This window comes from Otolemur garnettii, unplaced genomic scaffold, assembly GCF_000181295.1.
Source record: "Otolemur garnettii isolate 467f Iridium unplaced genomic scaffold, OtoGar3 scaffold00143, whole genome shotgun sequence".
Lineage (NCBI taxonomy): Eukaryota > Metazoa > Chordata > Mammalia > Primates > Galagidae > Otolemur > Otolemur garnettii.
In genome coordinates, this window is record NW_003852538.1 from 1,551,047 (window position 1) to 1,559,190 (window position 8,144).

Sequence of the window (8,144 nt, forward strand, 5' to 3'; positions counted from 1 at the left end):
CCTCCCTTCCCTGTCCGGTGCACGGCAGCCACACCGCCTCTGCTGCGCATCAGACCTCACAGGCCTGCTCCCACCTGCCCCACCTTGGCATGTGCTGTTTAGTCTGCCTGGAAGGCTCCACCCGACGGATACCTGTGTGGTCCACCTTCCTTCAGGTCTTTCTCACATGTCACTTCTGCTGGTGCTGAGCCCTTCCCTGGCCTCTCTCTTCTTTTCTTTTTTTTTATGCAGGGTCTCATTCTGTTACCTGGGCGGGAGTGCAGTGGCAGCATCATAGCTCACTGCAACCTCAAACTCCTAAGTTCAAGTGATCCCCCTACCCCAGCTTACCAAGAGCAGGGAATTCAGGCTCCAGCCACCAGACCAACCTAATTCTTTAAAATTTTTTGTAATGACAAGGTCTTGCTATGTTGCCCAGATTAGTCTCAAACTCCTGGCCTCAAACAATCCTCCCATGTTGGCCTCCCAAAATGCTAGGATTTAAAACTTCAATTCACCTTTCCTCTCCTCAGGCTCCCTATCCGTCGGTAGCTGCTTTTTTCTTTCCACTAATTACCACTTGACATTCTATACGTACTAGTTATCTATTTGCTAATTGTCTGCCTCTCTAGAATGCAAATTCACTCAGGAATGTAAAGGGCAGGGATTTTTATCTGTTTTGTTTACTTGCTGTGTCTCCAGAAACAAGCACAATGTCTTTCCATAGCAGGCACTCAACGACTATTTGTTGAATGAGTGGAAATGATGAAAGAATAGTTTTCCTAATTAACCTCCTAAAGAGCGTTAAAGCCTAAAGGCTTCTGGCACTTAAGGAGGTTGATATTAAATTGTAAAATTTTTAAATGTGTTTATGAAACAAAATCTAGTAGAGCACACATACAATAGTCTCTCTGTGCGTATTCTGTAATGACCACCTCAGAAACTATTCTTGTCATTACTCTTCCGCCATAGAGTTTTGAAAAATTATTTTCTTTGTCTTACCCATTCTATGTGAAATACACAAAAATTTTAGACATTAAATGTCTTTGAAAAAAAGTTGCCTTACCTCTATGGTTTCTAAGGAAAAACAAATTAATTTTAGAAATTGCACTATATGTGTTTTCCTTTTGTACCTTAGAACAAACAAAGTCGTTTATTTTTTCTTTCCAAAATGACCTCTTCTTTTGAGTTTTTCTCTACCTCCCAAAATTGTGATAGCCGCTCTTTCTTACTTTGTAAATAAAACACCTGTTCCTCAAGATTTGCCAGAGTCTTGCCAAATGTTCGGTCAGGGCTATGAGAATGGGATCTCTGTGTGAAGTTGAAAAGCATTTGGAAATGAAAGAAAAAGCACGTTGTCAAACATTTTGAATTTCATGGAAAAACACAACCTCTTCTGACATTTCATCTGTACACAAATCAACAGTGTAAACCAACGTTAGGAGTCGACGGGAGTGCTGTTAACAACTGAATGTCCACAGGACTTGGCCCTGGAGTGCTCACTCGAGGTTTTTTTATAATAACACTTTGTAGAAAACATTGATCTTGCTCTTAAGAGACTTCAACTGAAGTATGTAAGGAAGTTCAGCTACTTAATTTAGCCACCTACTTCTGCTGTGGAGAGGACACACACACTTTCTATTAGGCTCAAAGCACCTTGAAATTGAGGTGCTAAAACCCTACATGGACCCCCACCCCTTTTTATTAATATGATTCCTGGATCCATTTTCTTTGTCTGCTGGCCACTAGAATGAACCCTCCACCAGTAAGCTGCTGCCACGGTTATACATCCTCACAAGCAAAGCAAAAATAGAGAAAGAAAAATACCTACAGAATAAAGCAAATGAAAAGTAAAACTACAGCCTACTAGTTGAGAAAGACAATAATTGTATTAGTGTTTGGAATAATTTTCCTTCATGTATCAATGAAAATAAGAATTGTTAAACAAATCAATGGTATAAAAATCATTCTAAGAAATGTAGCTCATTTTTGCACGCTATTTTATTCTCTTATTGATAAACTTTGTTTCCAGGAAAGATCATTCATGGATCTCATAGATCTCAACACAGTTTGTAAACATATATAAATATATCGTATGTGTGATCAAAAGCATGCCCCCCCCCACTAGACCAAAGCCTCCGGGAGGTCAGGGACCATTTCTGTTTTACTGGTCAGTATTCACTGCCAAACACGGTGCCTAGCCCAGTACAAGTTCTCAATAAATATTTAGTCAAGAAATAAATAAATGTCCTTTTGATAGCACTCTCGGTGCCTAGCATAGTTTAAATTTGTAGTATTGGTCAATAAATTCTCATTGAATTGCAGTAAAAAGATAGTCTTGAGGAAGGAGGTCTGGAAACTACCAATTTATTAACCAAACCCCTGAAATAATAATTATGAGCCATTGGTAACCATTCTTGCATATACTTCACTTTGTTATTTTGTTAGCACTTGGGTCACACCAACATCAAGGTATCTTTCAGCTGAAAAAATGCCGGTGGTACCTGGCACTGTCTTCCTGTCCTTGTGACCACAGCCGCTCAGCTTTTTTTCCCCAGTACCTTTTCCAACTCCTCCTCTTCGATCTCTGCAAATTTCTCTTCCCGGCCTATCTCCTATGCTGGGATTTTTCTTCTCCCTCACTGCTGTCCGTGGAGCAGCATAAGTAGAGTCTACTAAACACGTGCTTAGTAGAGTCGGCCTGCCTGAGGTCAAATCCCCCGATTTAAAACCTTTGGGCTGTTTTCAGAAAGGGCCTCATTTTCTTCATCTATAAAACGAGATTTCTATTGAATGGAGATGTTAATAGTCCCTCCCTCACAGGGTCATTGTGAGGATTAAGTGATACTATCTGCCAAGTACTTTCAACAGTGTCTGACACGTACTTAGAGCTCAAGAAATGTTAGATGTGGATTTATGATCTCTTCTCCCATGATTTCATCAGTTCCCACACTACATCTATCACCTCTTAATATTAATATCAACCATGACCACCTAACTGACCAGAATTCCCAAAGGTAAGGACATCTCCCCTGCTCTCTCTCAGAAGCAGCAAACTGAATAGCTGACTAAGTTCTGGACCACTCAAACTCAGCACACCCGAATCCTGAGGACGCTTCTTACCCAAATATTCTCATTCTTAATAGTGCTACCAGTCTCCAAACCAAACCACTTGGAAACTTTATGTGTTGCATTTTTCTAGCTGACATACCCAGCACACAATGGTGTGTACTGAATCAGTGATCTCTCAGGCACCTGTTCCCTGCAATCAGCCGCAGGTCCTGCTGCCAGAGGAATTCTTCTAAGGCATATTTCTAATCAAACTTCTTTCCTCCTTATTCAGCTATAAAGTAGCTGAACTTCAATTTTATCTCACCCTTCAATTGTATCCCAAGAGTTAACCTAATTGGGTTAATTTCAATTTCCCAAATAGGTTGCAAGCATTTCTATCATCATGTCTCTGCTTACATCGTCCCTGCCCCAACTGTCCTTCTTCAATGTCAAATGGCTGCTCATCACTGGAGACCCATCTCAGACACAATCTGCTCCATAAAACCTTCCTAGTTCCCCAGAAGAGACAAGGCTGTATTCCCTTCTTCCTCCAAACTCCTGCAGGCCCTTTGAACAGCTCCCAATCAATCTCCCGTATGCTCCACTCAAGAATGGTTATTTGTCTAAACTTAGGATCTTCCTCACAAGATTGAGAGGTCACATAATGTATAAGACAGAGTCATATTTACTCCACAATTAAGGAAATGTTTCAAGTTCTCTGGGGCTCAATTTCCTCATGTGGAGCAGGGGAGAATAAACTCTCATGAAGACATAAAAACTGGTGTTTACACAGATGTTTAATGATAAAGGAAAATGTTTTTCCCATTATAAGTGGAAAATGATCACACTTAGGTAAAAATATGTGAACACTAAAAAGACTGTCAGGAAATAGACAATAGATTAAATGTTAGCAGCAATTACCTTCAAGTCGTGGAGCTGGGTTTTTCTTTTTATTTACATTGTTCTATACATGTTTATTTTCTGATTTTTCTACAATGACCTCATATTACTCTTGTAGCTGACCCATCAAACAAACATTTATAGAATACCTTCAGAAACTATATTATGATCTGATGTACTACAAGAATGAAGACAATGCCAGTTTATAAAAATAAATATTAAGAAAATGACTAATGTAACATAAGACCTTTAGTTCCACCATAAGAAATAAAAAAGACATTTCTGCCTTCAAAATGCATCAAATTTCAGTTACAATGTGACTGGAAAAAGGCGTAAGTAAGTTAAGAAACCTTGGGAGTCACCTGCCACAAATATATACTAACCATGGTTAGTGTCTGGTACAGGTCTTAAGTTTGGGGCTTCTGACCCCTCCATTTGGTCTAACTTTGGAGAGAGCGACATGACTGGAGAGACCACTGGGTTGAGTCTGTGACCAAGAATTTAAGTCTGGGTCAAGTCAGAGAAAGAACGGGCGCTGTAAAGGTGCATGCTGTCATCAATACCCTGGCATCATTCTGGAAACTCTCCAACTGCAAACTCAGCATGTATGAAGCTAGATTTATCTGTTTTCCAGGGCCCGCTCTCCTTCCAGGGATTAAAGCGCGGCTTTGGAGTCAAGCAGCCTGAGGATTCCATGGCAGCTGTGCCATGTATAGGCAGAATGACTTTGGAGAGTTATTTAATTTCTCTGAGTCTAATTTTCCTTATTTGTAAAAAAAAAAAAAAAAAGGATAATTTTATTTATACTATGGAGCTGTTGAGAGAACTAAATGAAAAAAATAAATCTCTTTAAGGCACTGAGCATAGCAGCTGGCACAAATAAAGACGCAAACATGGTAATTATTTTGCAATAAATAACCACAAACTACCCAATTTCCCAGGCTAGGGGCAATGGGAACAGTACCGCCGCCCCCGGCCCCATAGGTAGGTACGGCAGTCACCAAGTCCTGGAGTTCTGCCCCTGAAGTACCTGAAGCTCTAACAGCTCCTGCTATGCCCTGATGGGAGCAGGCCTTCCACTGGTTCCGACCAGAGGCACCTCCTCCCTCCTACTCCTGTGCTCCCTGGTGACTTCTCCAGCACATTCCCCACACTGACACTAGAGTTCCCATTCTCCAGAGATAACTATGTCTGCGCCAATTCCAGGCCTACAGATGCTCTGGCCCTCGACTGCACTAAGGACCAAGTCCAAGCTTAATGCCACCACAAACACACCACTTTCACAACCCCTCTGCCCAGCTTGTCTTTCCAGCTTCACTCTACATCAGTCTCCAACATGTCATGCACATCCACCCCAAGGTGGAACCCCACTCACAGTGTAAAAATTACATTTTGTCTCCTTCCAACTCCAAGGAATGGCCTTCCACCCCTTTTCATTTAACAACCTCCCCCCCAATTTTTCAGGGAGTTGCTTCAAACATATCCTTCTCTGTGAAGCCTTTCTCTGATGAAGATAACTGTCCCATCCCTGCAAGGTGAGGATAATTGTACCAAGTTTACAGAAGTGTTAGCATAAGAAGAGCTGATATGTTACAGGGCTTTGCATGCAGTAGCATTGAACACATGGGACTTTGCATTCTTTTGCTAAGGGTTTTTACCCCTAAGAAAGTATTTTCAATCCTTATAGTGCTTTTAGAATTTGTCTAGCAGGTTTTCCAGTGTCTACTGGAAGACTAATAAATGAAAAGAAAAAAGAAGAAGAAGAAGAAACAAAGAAAATCTTTCCAACTCTATAGAAACAGGGGAATGGAAACAGGCAAAAGATCTTTCCCCTCCGTCCCCCCCCCCGCCCTCCTTCCTCCTCTCCTCTTTCTATTCATCTCTTCCTCTCCTTCTCCTTCCTTCCTCCCTCTCTCTCTCCCTTCCTTCATTCCTTCCATTTTTGCTAATGACCCAGGAACTTTGAACCTTTACCATGGTTTCCCACAAAATCAAGGTGCATAAAAAAATTGGGGGCCACCTCCGTTGGGACCGTTTGCTAGTGAACCAGTCTTACTGAGTCACATTTAGTAACTGAGGCCACAGTTCTATGGCCTGGTTCTAACCAGGATGTATTTATTTAAAGGCATCTATCTCTCATCCAGCAGAGGCCAAGCCTGGAAATATGGGATAAATACACATGGAGCCTAAGAGACATGGAAAACGGGTAATTAAACTGCAGTGTAATAACAGGGATGCAAACACACGCTGTCAGGGTCATACAAAGAAGAAACGATTAACAACTCTGCCTTAGAGACCAAGGTGCTCCAAACCCCACATCCTGTAAATGACCGAGCAGGGACTTGAACTCCAGTTGTGAGCATCCAGGCCCCACTGAGCTGCCCTGCTGGGGAGGCTGAGCCAATCCCCTCACCCCATCCCACCCACTCCAAGCATTCCTGTGGAAAAGTGGGGAGAAATAAAAGTGAGAAAAACAGAGACCGTGTGAGCAAAGGAGAGTGAAGGTAAAAAGAAAATGAAAGGGATCATTTTTTAGAAAATGTATTTAGAAATTTTTTAAGCAGCAATGAGATTTCATTGAGCAAAATAGCCATCTAAAATCTATGCAAAAGAAGAGTAATCAATGAAACTTAAAATCAACATTGTTATTCCTTGCTAGAGAACAATGAAAACAAGTGGGTCATTTTATTAATCCACAAACCTAATAACACTCAGCAAAAGGTTTCTGTAAATTTTAATAGCTGTAATCTGGATAGTGTTTCACTATGACTCAGGGACATCAGTCAGGATGTTTGTACAATATACTCTGCCCTGCTTTATGGGAGGGTAATTGCAGGGAAACACTGTTATACATACTCAATTAAAAAGTATCAGACTTTTCCAAATAAAGCATTATGGGAAATAGCATGCTCTGTACTTGTTTATTTTGCTTTAAAAATCCTGCATGTCCATGGAATAAAATCCATACGTTCATTCTTCTAGGTGAGCGCTGTAATTCCTTCTCATTAACTTTGCTATGTCTGCTCAGCACTTCTGTTTTGTTGTGGGGTTTTATCATTTTCTGGAATTTGCCAGCCAATTATTATTTATTCTCTATTATTTGAGAGAATTAGCTCTTAACGTGCAGAATATTCTTTTCTAACTTTTTCACAAATACTTGGCAGGCGTAAGAGTACAGGAAGCTCTGTCCCCTACTGTCCAAAAGGATTTTGTCCAGCGATGGTCACTTATCTCACCTGAACTAACCACTTCCTTTCTCTACTCTGCGAATTTGCTCTTGATAATACAGGGTGCCCCAAAGTCTCCCCTAAACTTCCATACACTTGGGAATGTGGAAAATTATAACTAACTGTGCCTTTACGTACAAAATTTTTATTGTAAAATTTAACAAAACATTTACAAAATATGCTCTACATGTTGGCCACCTCTTTGTAAAATCTTGTAAGGAATGTTTTGTAAATAAATTTACATTTAGCTAAAATTTCCCATTTTCCCTATGTGTGGTGGCTTTAGGGGCAATTTTTGGGACACCCTGTACTTTCCACCCTCTCCTCATCCAACAAGTTCTTTTTCCTCTTCTTTTTCTCCTGAAAATTGTTTACTTGGGCTCAGACAAAGCTGTACCCAAAGCCTGCTCCTAGTTACAGGTCCATAATCCCTCAGCCAAAAATGGTAGCACCACAGATGTTACAGGTTTCAGAATTTTGAAGAAATTTTAAAACAGTGATGTTGAGAGTGATATACTCTGTATTATATAAAATCCCCAATGGAGTCTCAGGGAGAGCCTGCTATCAAACACGTCCATATTTCTGTAGCAACTTGAATGAATATTCACAAGAAATGAAAGTCTAAAAATAGGTTCACATTGGTACAGTTGAAATTGTGACACCAAGTATGTTTCAAAAAGTCTGTCTCCTTTCACAGCTCTTCAGATTTCAGAATTGCAGATGAGAGATCATGGATCTGGGGATCCTGTAGCTACAGGATCTAGGGGAAGCAGCTTTGCAAAAGGGAAACTGTTAGCACGTCATCATTTTGGGAACAGCCCAGGCTTTGTCTGAGCCCTGCCACTTGAATATGAGCAGGAGGAGATTGTAGATGGTTAAAAATCCTAAAAGTGTCATGTTTATTGCAGCCCAATTCATAATTGCCAGGTCATGGAAGAAGCCCAAGTGCCCATCGATCCACGAATGGATCAACAAACTGTGGTATAT

At 40.8% G+C, this 8,144-nt stretch overlaps 1 non-coding gene across 1 annotated transcript; it reads left to right on the forward strand.

Moving 5' to 3' along the window:
• Nucleotides 1-5,605: 5,605 nt before the first annotated feature.
• On the forward strand, nucleotides 5,606-5,668 carry LOC111728198. The gene has a single exon (XR_002775573.1). It is a non-coding gene; the product is annotated as a U7 small nuclear RNA (small nuclear RNA).
• The last annotated feature ends 2,476 nt before the right edge of the window (nucleotides 5,669-8,144 follow it).